The 12,712-nt window shown below is 40.5% G+C and overlaps 1 long non-coding RNA gene across 11 annotated transcripts in view; it reads right to left on the bottom strand.

Moving 5' to 3' along the window:
* LOC125327995 overlaps nt 1-11,569 on the bottom strand; it is a 120,536-nt gene extending 108,967 nt beyond the window's left edge. For 10 of the 11 annotated variants that reach the window (XR_007204490.1, XR_007204489.1, XR_007204485.1 and 7 more), the window contains exon 1: nt 11,446-11,569. This is a non-coding gene — a long non-coding RNA (uncharacterized LOC125327995). Of the gene's footprint in view, nt 1-7,192; nt 7,263-11,445 lie in introns of those variants that run through there. The other variant, XR_007204487.1, reaches the window with a different exon arrangement.
* Between the last annotated feature and the right edge of the window lie 1,143 nt (nt 11,570-12,712).

Here is a 12,712-nt window from a genome sequence, read left to right as displayed (position 1 = left end):
ATATAAACACTACTCCCCCAAAAGCCTGTTTAAAAACCAGAGAGGTGAACAAAGCCTTGAACCAGCTGTTGTGACACGAGTGAGTGCCCAACGTTATGCTGTCGTAACCACTCTGTCAGTGTACACATATATTTACTCATGCAAGTGTCCAAGTAGACTTGTAAGCACTGTTCTAGTTTTAAAGGCTTTGAGCCTGGATCCAGAGGAATTCCATTGTTCATATAAGTAAGGGCAGTGCTAGCTCAGAGTAAGGTACCAAATTTGCCTTTCTAATCTGAAAATACAGCTCCTCCAATGTGCTATGAGGTAAGTGTTGGCTGTAGCCACAGTTTTGGGAAAGTTCTGTATTTATACTGTTTCTCCACATCCAGTGAAGAAGCCATCCTTAGCAAAACTTTTTTATCTAAAGTAAAAGCTCTAAGCTTAGCTCTGCCCTGCTCCTGTTAATTTGGCCCCTTTGGAGGAAACAACACAGACACAAGCAAATTTCTGCAAATGGCTTTAAAAAAGAGCTCATTTGCTCACTCTCTTGGACCCCTGAGACTGAAATGTAAGCTGACTTGGTCTGCAAGATTCTCCCAATGGCCCATGCTTTCTTCCCAGCTCTACAAACTAAAGCCCAATGGAAGGCTTTATGAGGCAAGTGTAGGGAAAGGGTTTCTGCATTATTATTTCTAGTGTGACTGGAATGGTTTACAGAAGTCAGAGCAGTCTAGCTGCAAAGATATAGTCCACCTTTGATGTGAAGCTTCCCTTCTTGTCCTTTCTCTGCCTTGGATTGTGTCATGGGTTAGCAGGCATAGTCTCGAAAGTGATGTTCCTGCAAAGGGGTGCTTACAGCTTCCTCTATGACCTAACAGAACCTATCAGCTGACCAGTCTGAATATGGACAATTCTCTAAGCCACTTAAAATTGTGACCACCTCTGTGATCCACACTTAAGAATAGAAACTCCAAGGCAGAGCCTCTCTCTCTCATTTCTGGTGCTGGGACAGGTGGTTGCAGGCCCTGTGTGGGGGGCCAACAGGCCCGGCCCAGGCCCTGCTCGGGCTGGCCAGGCCAGGCCATGGCCATCCTGGAGCCGATGGGCCCTGTTCCAGCCGCGGACCACACCCCCCGCCCCCCCCCGCGCCCTGCTGTGGGGAGACGGAGCGGCTTGGCTCCCCGCCCTCCCCTCCACTGCAATAAGCCACATTCCAGCTGCAAGGCTGAGGTGAGATTAACACTTTTAGTGCTGTGAAGAGCTGAAAACCTGAAGGAAGACAAAGAGGAGATGCTTAAAGCTGAAAGTCTGTTGTGAAGCTATGATATATCAGAGTACCCGTTGTAATTCCATGAAGATATGGGGGGTGGAGTGTTCAACTCGCAAGCAAAAGCACCTGCGCTGAGAGAGGCAGATGCTGACGCAGCTGTAATTTCATGAGAAGTTTGGACAGGGAGAGATGGACCAGATGAGGACTTTTGCTCCAAATGGGAAAGGAGAAAACCTTAGTTCCTAGAGATGCTCCCAAAGACTTCTTTAAGATGAAATGCTCCCAGAGATGGGTGAAGAGAACTTTTGTTTCTGAACGGCTCAACCTTAAAACTGTACCCCGAAAAACTTCAAGAGTGGACCCTCAAAAGCAGTTGTGGGAAAAGCTGCAAGTTGGGGGAAGAGACTCACATGCGAGCAGAGAGACTCCTCCTCTTCCTAAAGGGACTGAACAATATTTGGAAGTGGGCGGCTGTCTCATTGTGATAATGTTTTCATAGCATGGACAAGAGACTCCTCTTCCTAAATGGACTGAACAAGGTTATTATGGAAGTGGTAAACAGACTGAACATCTCAAGGGTTGTCTTTTTACACTGTCACTTAGAGAAGGGAGAAAGGTGGGGGGAAAAGAGTTCTGAAGGTGGTATAATTTTTTTTTCCCCTTTTTTTAGGTCAGTTAATAAACTTCTTCATATTCTTTCAAGATTGGTGCCTGCTTTGCGTTTCTCCTAATTCTCATCTCACAGAAGGTAAAGTAATGAGTATTTTGGGCCAAACCACTACACTAAATTGGTGTTTCTGCCTGGTTACAAACCCAACCCGCTACAGATTGTATTATGTACTGCTTGGTTTATCCTGCTTTCGTACTGTAGTGGTTTGGTCCAAAATACTCATTACTGTTTATCTTCTGTGAGATAAGAATTAGGAGAAACGCAAAGCAGGCACCAAACTTGAAAGAATATAAAGTTTATTAACAGACCTAAAAGAGGGAAAAAAATATTACGCCATACCTTGAGAACTCTCCTCCTCCCCCCCACCTTCCTCCCTTCTCCCACTGACAATGTAAAAAGATGTTCAGTCTGTTTACCACTTCCATAATAACCTTGTTCAGTCCATTTAGAAAGAGAAGTCTCTTCTTGCTCATGCTATGAAAACAGTATCACACTGAGACAGCCGCCCACTTCCAAATTACTCTGTTCAGTCCATTTAGGAAGAAGTTTCTCTGCTCGCATGTGAGTCCCTTCCCCCGACTTGCAGCTTTTCCCACAACTGCTTTTGAGGGTCCACTCTTGAAGTTTTTCGGGGTACAATTTTAAGGTTGAGCCGTTCAGAAACAAAAGTTCTCTTCACCCATCTCTGGGAGCATTTCATCTTAAAGAACAGAGGCCCTCCGCCTTCCCTGGGAGCAAAGGGTCCTCCTCATCTTCATCTTTAGGACTATCTCTGGGAGCATCTCTAGGAACTGAGGTTTTCTCCTTTCCCATTTGGAGCAGAAGTCCTCATCTGGTCCATCTCTAGGAACTGAGGTTTTGTCCTTTCCCATTTGGAGCAGAAGTCCTCATCTGGTCCATCTCTCCCTGTCCAAACTTCTCATGAAATTACAGCTGCGTCAGCATCTGCCTATCTCAGCGCAGGTGCTTTTGCTTGCGAGTTGAACACTCCACCCCCCATATCTTCATGGAATTACAACGGGTACTCTGATATATCATAGCTTCACAACAGAATTTCAGCTTTAAGCATCACTTCTTTCTCTTCCCTCAGGTTTTCAGCTCTTCACAGCACTAAAAGTGTTAATCTCACCTCGGCCTTGCAGCTGTGTGGCTTATCGCTCTTGGTCACCTGACCTGTGCCGGACAGAGGTGCCGCTTTGCTGAAATCTTGGCTGCAGTGGAGGGGGGGTAGGGGGCTTCCGAGCCGCTCTGGCTGCCCACAGCCCTGCTGGGGGGGGGGGTAATCCTGGAGCCGTGGCCTCGTCCGGCCTGGCCTGAGCAGGGGTCGCGCCCACTGGCGCCCGCTCGGGCCCCGCAGCCACCTGTCCCAGCACTGGAAACGAGAGAGGCAGATGCTGACGCAGCTGTAATTTCATGAGGAGTTTAGACAGGGAGAGATGGAAGCGATGAGGACTTCTGCTCCACACGGGAAAGGAGAAAACCTCAGTTCCTAGAGATGCTCCCAGAGATAGTCCTAAAGATGAAGATGAGGAGGACCCTTTGCTCCCAGGGAAGGCGGAGGGCCTCTGTTCTTTAAGATGAAATGCTCCCAGAGATGGGTGAAGAGAACTTTTGTTTCTGAACGGCTCAACCTTAAAATTGTACCCCGAAAAACTTCAAGAGTGGACCCTCAAAAGCAGTTGTGGGAAAAGCTGCAAGTCGGGGGAAGGGACTCACATGCGAGCAGAGAAACCTCTTCCTAAATGGACTGAACAGAGTAATTTGGAAGTGGGCGGCTGTCTCAGTGTGATAATGTTTTCATAGCATGAGCAAGAAGAGACTTCTCTTTCTAAATGGACTGAACAAGGTTATTATGGAAGTGGTTCCAGGACTATCTTTTCTGTCTTTCTCTGTTATTTTTACTTGCACTAGGAGTGAGGAAGTTATTGGTGACCATACTCAGGAAATGCTTTCACCAGACTGCTTTTTGAGATTTCTTTTGCAGTAAAAACTGGGAGAAAGTCGCCCATCCTTTTAAGTGACTGAGATGTGACTTGGGTTATAAGTGCTACTTTCATGGTACATCTGAGAAGGATGAGAGGCAACGCAACAAGTACACATCAACTGATGAAGCATGAGATTCTCAAAGTGAAATATACCATACTTTCAGGTTTTAAGATGTACTATTTCCTATCCTAATTCAGGTACTTAATACTGTACAGTTACCCCTTAGGCAGAGAGAAAGAGATAAATACTTAACGTGACCGAACGGCACAATGAGCTCCAGAAAGGCATGCTCATGCCCAAATGCTGTTCCCAGAGAAATGAGAATATAGTATTTTATGCATGTTGAGGGACTTCATCTAATACACTGCGAAAAGAACAAACTGGTTGCCATTAGGCAAATGTTCACTCTACTAGAACTATTGAAGCTGATGGGCAAATTTTTATTTTCTTCATAATATACTGGCGTAACTCTACTGAAGGCTGTATTGCCACACCAAAACTAAGTCTTCATGAAGTATGAGTCAATAATGTTCACTTAGACCAGAAGTTTAGGTCTTCATGTCTCTGTGTAAAAACCCCCAAAAACAGGTAGAAGGTAAAATCTGATCTTTTGAAGATACACTGAACTAATGACTCGTGTGTAACTAATTCAAACACTTAAAATACCGTGATTAATTGAGGTCTCAAAAGACTTGTCAGGTAAATTAAGGTAATTATTTTGGTTTGGTTGAGAATGCAGAGTAGATAGTGACAGGTCAGCACAAACCTGTGTATATAATATAAGAGATCTTGTGACAAATCCTCAGGGAGACAGAAGCATTAAATTTAGATGGTGGACAAAAGAATTAGTTACATTAGAGTAATTGAGATCAACTGGAACATCATGTCCTTTCTTGAGTCACGGTTTCCCTTGTAGTCTTTCAGAACAATTACTGTTTTATCAGTACAGGGATTAAGATAAGAGCTTCAGAGCTGCATGTGATTAATTGAGATGATATACAGCTTGTACTGGAATGTTTCTTCATGGAAAAAAACCCTGAGTTTTGTGATGCATCACCTTAACTGGTCTTGAAAGAAAATACTTGTTTAAAAACTAAGTTTCTGTTCCTAATCGTATAAAATAAGAGCAGGCAGGCTAAAGTTTAGCTGAGAATATAAATGCTTGAAATCTTGGCCTTATAGCATGATGCTTTCCCTGCCCACAATCGCTATAAAGTATTCTTAGAACTGCAGCCCAAATAAAATATTTTCAGATTTACTTAATTGCACTTTTTTTAATATATGTGATCTTCCCCATGGAATTGGGCAGAGCAGAAATTCACACAAATTTTCAAGGAAAATTGAAGTTTTTGGGCAATCTTTAAAAAAAAAAAAGTAGGAAGAAGTAGGGAGACATTTTGAAACTGTTGAGCAAATTTACTTTGTTGAATGGCAGGGAGTTTATTCCTCCTGAAATAAATTTTTTCTCTAACACACCTTTTAAAAAACAAACAAACAAAAACCAACAAAACCAAACCACGACCTATGTCATTTATTTGAGATAAATGGCATTTTTGTGGGTTGTATTTAATTCAGTGGTTTTATTTCAATGAGAAGACAGAAACTTTTCCTTCCTCTATTTCTCAGCATGCATCTACTGGAAGCAAAAATAATCTCATCCATAGGAAAATTTTTTCAACTGTGCATTAGAAGAACTCATTTTTAATGGCTTTTGCTTTGTCTGATATTGTCTGAACCATTACTGTAGCCCCTAGAATATAGGAGACTTGTTTGTATTTCCCACTGCTTTGCAGGTACCAGTGATTAGAATAATCATCAGCAGAAGGAAAGATGAGATACACAGAAAAAGAACTCCAGCAGATCCAGTCTGGGAGATGTTGAGGTAAATGAGGAAGACAGGGAGAAGTTAAGTGGAGTAGGAGAGTGGCTGGTGGGAGAGAGCTGCAAAAAACCCCCAACTGAGCAGCATAAGACGTGCATGAAATTGGAGTTTTCTGTTTCTGTGTGAAACAGAGTTGAAGAGCAGAAGAAGCTGGAGGTGGTGCAAGAAAAAGAAGAGTGTGCAGCCTCGTTCATACTCTGCAGCTGTCAGTTCCGGGTGAAAGTTGAAACAAAGACTATGGAAGAGATGAGAGATGACTAGAGGCTTTCTCCACAAGTAAACACAACCTTCAGAAACTTGACGCTACTTTGATATGAGACAACCAAAAACCCCAGACACATTTATCTGCCCTTGCCTGTCACTCCTTATTCACCAAAATGCACCAGTGGCTGTGCCTGGACTCAGAACAAACCTGGACAAGCATAAATTCGTGGGGGCAAGGTCTAGTTCATACAAGAGAAGAAAATATGTGAGAAGTGAAAAAAAAACAACAACAAAAAAAGTTCAAAAGAGCACGCACTCTACAAAATCTGGTAAAATAAGGAAATGTCAGGCGCAAATTTTGATATGATCTTAATTTGACTTTGCCACATACAGACTAAAATTGCTTTTAAACATAGTTTATTTTAAATAAATAAATGAAGTTTGTGAGTGAAATTAGAGTCCAAGTTCTTCTTTGCTATCATTTTATAATTAATTAATACATATTAAAAAGCCAATAGTGACCAACATTTAAAAATTTGCTATTTTGAAGTAACTGAAGCATGAATATGATTTTGTTGCCTCTAGACTAGTGTATGATAAACAGTTGCTCCCAATCAGTGAAGCTCATTTGAATGTGGAGTAAATACTTACATCTGAATGATGAATATCTGAAAAGCAGATTTATCATGGAAAGCATTATAGACTGTTAATTGCAGCACTATTAAAATTGTCACAGAAGTAACATAAATGACACAAATGTAAATTACTAATTTCAAAATTAAAGGACAGGCATTTTTGATGCTTCTTTTAGATTAATTTACTATAAACATTGTGGTTTCTTACAGCAAAGCAACATGGAAGAAGAAATATGATGGTTGTGATTAATTACCATAAAATTACCAGTAGACAGTGTCTCATCACAAGAAATAGATGTCTTTTCTTGCTGATGACATGAAGTCAAACATTAGTGAACAAATCTATTTCCTTATTACTTGAATGGAGATGGATAGGCTGAAAATGATGAAGGGTGACTGCAGATTGTTCAGTGCCTCAGAACAAAAATATTGAAATCCCCTTATTTTCCAAGTGCATTTGCCACTATAGATAAAGAACAGAGATGAAGAGTTCATTCATCTGCTTACAGTAAAATCAAATTTACAAGTTCCTTCCTGTTAAATTAATCATAGCTTTCCCATACCTTATCAGGGACTTTCCCTTCCTGCACGCCTTGTATCCCAGGCTGCGTTCATTGCAGAGAACCTGTCACTGGTAAAACACTCCAGGTTTTATATCTCACCTCTCTGCTGGCATCCACTGAGGCTTCTTCTTACAATCAAGTATTTTCCAGATCACAGTGATTTAGTTTTATGTAGCCAAGTAGAAACCTGATGAGATCTTTATTTCTTCAAAATATTTCTTTCCTTTTTCTAGAAAAACACTAGTTTTGGTACATTTGTTAATGTAGCTTTGGAACATCTCATGCCATGGTCTCAGTTTAGTCTATTGACTGTCTATATTGTCACTGGGTTTTTTCCACCTGATATTGGTGCTTAAAGACCACTTTCACCAGTTTTCACTCATGTATGACAGACCATTTTAAACTCTAGAACTTTCAGCCTGAATGCAAGTTTTATTTTAAAAAATACCGTGTCACTTAAAAAGTAATTTAAACCAGAAAAAAAATGTTAAAATGTGCAACTCCTTTCTTTGATGGGAAAAAGGAACGAAATTACACCTGAAATTCAATTTAGCCACAAATTCCTTCAGCAAAAAATCTGCACTTTTGAGGTTAAAAATTCTATTATGAATTCTGGGAAAAAAAGAATGGAAACATGTTCAATTTTTTTTTTTTGCCCTATTTTCAGACAGATTATAAAAAGCCTGTGTCTAATGAATACCATAAATATGTTACACATCCACTTCTAATTTGAATATTTTCGGAGTTTAAATCAATGGATCTGAGAAAGAACAGAATCTCAAAGTCTCCAGAAGTTGTACAGAGAAGAAAATAGCAGATCTGAAAAAATATCTCTCATCTGTTTGAAAGAAATGTTCTGGCAAAGGAAGGCATTGGAGCAGTATTACTGTTTCTAGTGAAGACTAATCTTTAAGTGAGGTCACTCACTGCCACTTGGGAAGATAAGATGAAGACACATGAGAAACCATTAAAATGGTGGATTTGGTTCTGTTTTCCTTGGTATACTGACCCTGGTGAGCTTTTCCTGAAATTGTCATGTACTAGAATACATAGTGCAACAGCTATTTCCCGATAGTGTTTGCTGTTCATGTGAATAAGTGAATAAAAATACTGTATGAATGAATGAATAAAAATGCTTCATTTTTTCTCACTGAATACCATTTCATACTGATATCCCACAAAGTCATGCACTGTTAACAGGTGCTACAAGAGTGAGCGTGTGAAATGTCTTGAAATGCTCTCCTGCCTAGCAGATAAACTGCTGGCTTATCTTGGGCACTTGGGACCACAGGCTCCAGCTAATGTCATTTCTCTTGCATTTCCACAGATACGAAATCATTTAAATCAGGCTGGTAAGAAATGAGATAAAAGGGGCAAAATCCTTTTCACTTTTAAGTCACGCAAAGTACCTAGGCACTGACTCAATAGTAACCACAGATTCCCTTCTTGTGTTTCTGATTGTAAAAAGTATGAAAAAAAGAAAAAGCATGGCAAAAAGAAAAAAGCTGCTTATACTCTGAGCAAGACAGAATTATTAGGACACTAGCATTTGTTTAGTAGCTGCAGTGAAACAAAGCATCCAAAAGCAGTGTGATAAGTTGTGATACACTGTCTGTGGATCACAATGGAGGTGACACGGTTCAAACCTGACTATATTTATAATTAGTGTGGGTTGATCACACTGGACTGACATGATGGAGCAGTGTTGAGGAGACTCCTCAACACCTCCACCATATTCTGTTTGGAGAGAGGGGGAGTTATTTCTTATTGGACTGATTCAGGTACCCTGAACCTCTTGGTACACATATAACCAAGCTTTTCCTAGGGAAAACTAGTCTGCAAACCTTTGCTTTCCAGGCTGCAGGGCCCTTTAGGAAGCACAACGTTGTCCCTTCATTAGCCTGTCACATATGACAGTAGAATATCAGTGATCTTAGCACCACAGGCCAAGTAAGGCCTTATCCATGGAAATCCTATTTTTGTTCCTGTTCAAACTACCACTGAACCTGCTTCCCAACTCATCTCCCTATTCCAGATTTGGCACAATGTGCAATACCAGCTTATACTTGGGGTAAAGTTAGAATGGCACCAAACCACCATCAGTTAAGAGGATATCCTTCCAGATGCAGGACTGACTTTCAGTTGAAGAAAGATACTGCAGAGTTCATGAACTGAGGCTGAACTGCAGCTGAGGCTGAACTGCGGCAGGACTGTGATATTCCCCTGTGACATTTTGGAGTACATACGTGGGTCCAAGAGAATGGCTAACTCTGCCTAGTGTCTGAAGTCCTGCAAGTCCTGCTAGGCGGTGGCTTTCCTCTCTGGACTTAACAAGTCTGCTAGTGAAAAAATTGTGACTAAGGTCTCTGAGGTCATTCTTCAGACACCTGACTTTCAACGAGTACAAACTAAAAACAGCAAGAGTTTGAACCTTTCCCAGCCTGGTGTGCTGTGTACATATTTCATTACTGCAGAAGAAGAAAGATGTCACACTAGGCAGAGCAATAGTCCACTGGGCACTGTGTGCTTGATATGCAAAACCACATCCCAGTCTTCAGCCCAATCTTCCTAATGCTCATGTTCTATTGTGCAGTTTTACACATTTGAGAAGAACAGGCTGTTGGAGGAGAGAAATGAAGGAGGCACAGGTACAGCACAAACGATTTTATCAGGGGCATCAAGTTGCAGCTTAACTTACAGCACAAAAGTTACTCATAATGTTTATACTTATTCCTTTTATTTGAGCAATCTTTTGAGTTTCTTCTCTTTTTTTCTTCTTTTAATTTCATATATATATATATATGAAATTTTATGTATGTATATATATATGTACATCACACAAAACATAAAAGAGGGGAAAATCAGAAGTAGGTAAACATCAGTTAAGAATTATATCTAAAAATGAAATTAGGACCACATTATTTTTGTCTAAATATAAAAATGCTATATTTTTGGCTGTCAAGAGCTTTTGCCAGAGCACAGATAGTGTGAACTGTAGGCTAGGGGCCCTCAGTAAACAAGAAAAATTATGTAAGTGATGATTTTGTCCCTTTCCCTTTGAAAGCAAAGGATGAAACTCACTACTATAAAAGAAAAGGAAAAATCTGGAAAATGAAAAATGAGAGTGAAAATTATATGCCAGAATAGAAAGAATTAACAGTTCTAAGGTCTCACATTGCAATTTTTTCTTTTGTACATAGTCTAGTAAATCACAGTGGGAGCCTTCTAATGAGAGAGCGATGACAGATCAAATCTACAATGTTTCCAGAACTTTGTATCACTTTCCTAGAAAGGCCACCTTTGTTTTTCCAGGCTGGAAAGATATGCTCTAGTTGCTTTTTCCTAAACTCAACTATTTAATTCATGCCAAGAAGCAGCTGTTGGCTTACAAAAATGCTGGCTGATGCTGTGTACCACTATACTGCCGTTTGAGTTCAAGTTCTGTTTTCACTGCTATGCCTAAGAGTGCCAGAAGAAGGCAGAAGATGAACATATTTTCTATATCAAATTTTAGTAAAAGCATTCATGCCTACTCCACAAACAAGTTCTGAATAATCCATAGATTGTATGGAATTTTTTAAAACTAAGAACTGTATACAAATTATTGATTTCAGACTTGAAAAGAAGAGAATGCTGCAAAATGATCAAGACTAAGAGAGAAGAATTAATTACAACAAGAAAACAAAATCGCTTTGTCCATGTAATGCCTCTTAAACTTCAGATATGCATCTGCACAGAGAAGACATCGCTTTGCCTTATGTACAATGGTATGTCAGCTTACAAATGACACGATGTTGCATGGATTGAGGCCTTATTATGGGGAAAAACAACTGGTCCCTGTGTTGACTGTACTTTAATTTTATATTATTGCCTGCACATGACAAATAAAAAGGCTTTTACAGCTGTGGAATTGATTTATATTTGACAATAACACACTTTTCTTCTTCTGATACAGAATTTCTATGGCAAGTCACTTTATTTCTCTGTGAAGAGTTTACTGTGAGTTAACAGAGTTCATAATTTTACAAAACTATTTAGGAACCTGTTGCTACAGCAGTACAATCGAAGAACACAGATGTGGTTTTAATTGCAAAGAAAAAAAAATGCAAAGCAACCCATCAAAAAATAATTTTGGAATATGTTTTTAAAGGATATAAAAATTCCCACACTTAATTTGTGCATGCAGTTAACACAGGATGGTTAAATGGGGTTGTATTGGATGATGTTAATGTAGATGATCTCAAAGGAATTACCTGTTTCAGACAGCAGTTGACATTCAGTAGAGAATACTCCTCTCTCTGTTAGTCCTGCTTGCAGGAGCACACCGAGAGCTGTTAGAGAGGCAAAGTGTCTGATATCATTTCTGAAAGTATTCCTGATCAGAAATTTGGAGGAGGCAAGAAGAAGGGAAGTATTGACAGTGGTTTTTATAACCTGTCTTTCATCCATGTTTTTGGGTGACAGCTTTCAAACGTGACTTCATCCCAGCTCTTTGTGGCTGTTACAGAAAAACTCTTCCTCACTCTACAGTATCCTGAATAACCACCTTTAAACAGCATTTTTTACCATTCCAAGTGACACATTTCCGCTTTTCAGGATTGAATATATAAAATATTAGCATGTAAAAGATGGAGGGAAGATGAAGTCTTTTACCTGAATTTTTTAAAATGGAATCAGCTGTGACATAATAAGCTAAATACAGTGGACTGCAGTGGTTCTCTGGTGTGTTTCTGGATACACACATGCAAAATCCTTAGAAGGGAACAAGGTGTTCTTTCAATGCTGATAGCTGTGCTCACTATAAATGCTTTCTCTATATTATGGCACCATATATTATATGAGGCGTAATGCTGGATGAGCAGTGAGGCCAATTGAAAATTGGATGAAGAGTCAGGCCCAGAGGCAATGTTAGAGACCAGTAACCACTGGTGTACCTTAGGGGTCCAGTCCTACTTAAAATAGAATTACAGAATCATTTAGGTTAGGAAGGACCCTTGAGATCATTGAATCCAACTGTTAACCCAGCACTCCCAAGTCCACTGCTAAACCATGTCCCCAAGTGCCACATCAGGGCTTTTAAATTATCTGCAGGCATCGTGACTGCACCAGTTCCCTGGGCAGCCTGTTCCAATCCATGTCAATCCTTTCAAGGAATGATTTTTTCCTAATATCCTATCTAAACTCCTCTGGGTCAACTTGAGGCTATTTCTTACAGTTTGGATGACGGGGCAGAGTGCACCCTCAGCAAGATTGCTGATGACACAACCCTGGCAGGGTGGCTGATATGCCAGAAGGACATGCTGCCATCTAGCTGGACGTTGATCAGCTGGAGAAATGGCCTGATAGGAACATCGCCAAGGTCAGCAAAGAGAAGTGTGAAGTCCTGCACCTGGACAGCCGTAATGCGGGGTACCAGCACATGCTGGGTTGTGACCAGCTGGAACGCAGCTTGGTGGAAAAAGACTTGGGGGTCCTGCTGGATACCAAGTTGAACATGAGCCACCAATGTGCCTTTGCAGC

The sequence above is a fragment of the Corvus hawaiiensis genome, chromosome 6, assembly GCF_020740725.1.
Source record: "Corvus hawaiiensis isolate bCorHaw1 chromosome 6, bCorHaw1.pri.cur, whole genome shotgun sequence".
NCBI lineage: Eukaryota > Metazoa > Chordata > Aves > Passeriformes > Corvidae > Corvus > Corvus hawaiiensis.
This window is presented reverse-complemented; position numbering and strand designations above follow the sequence as displayed.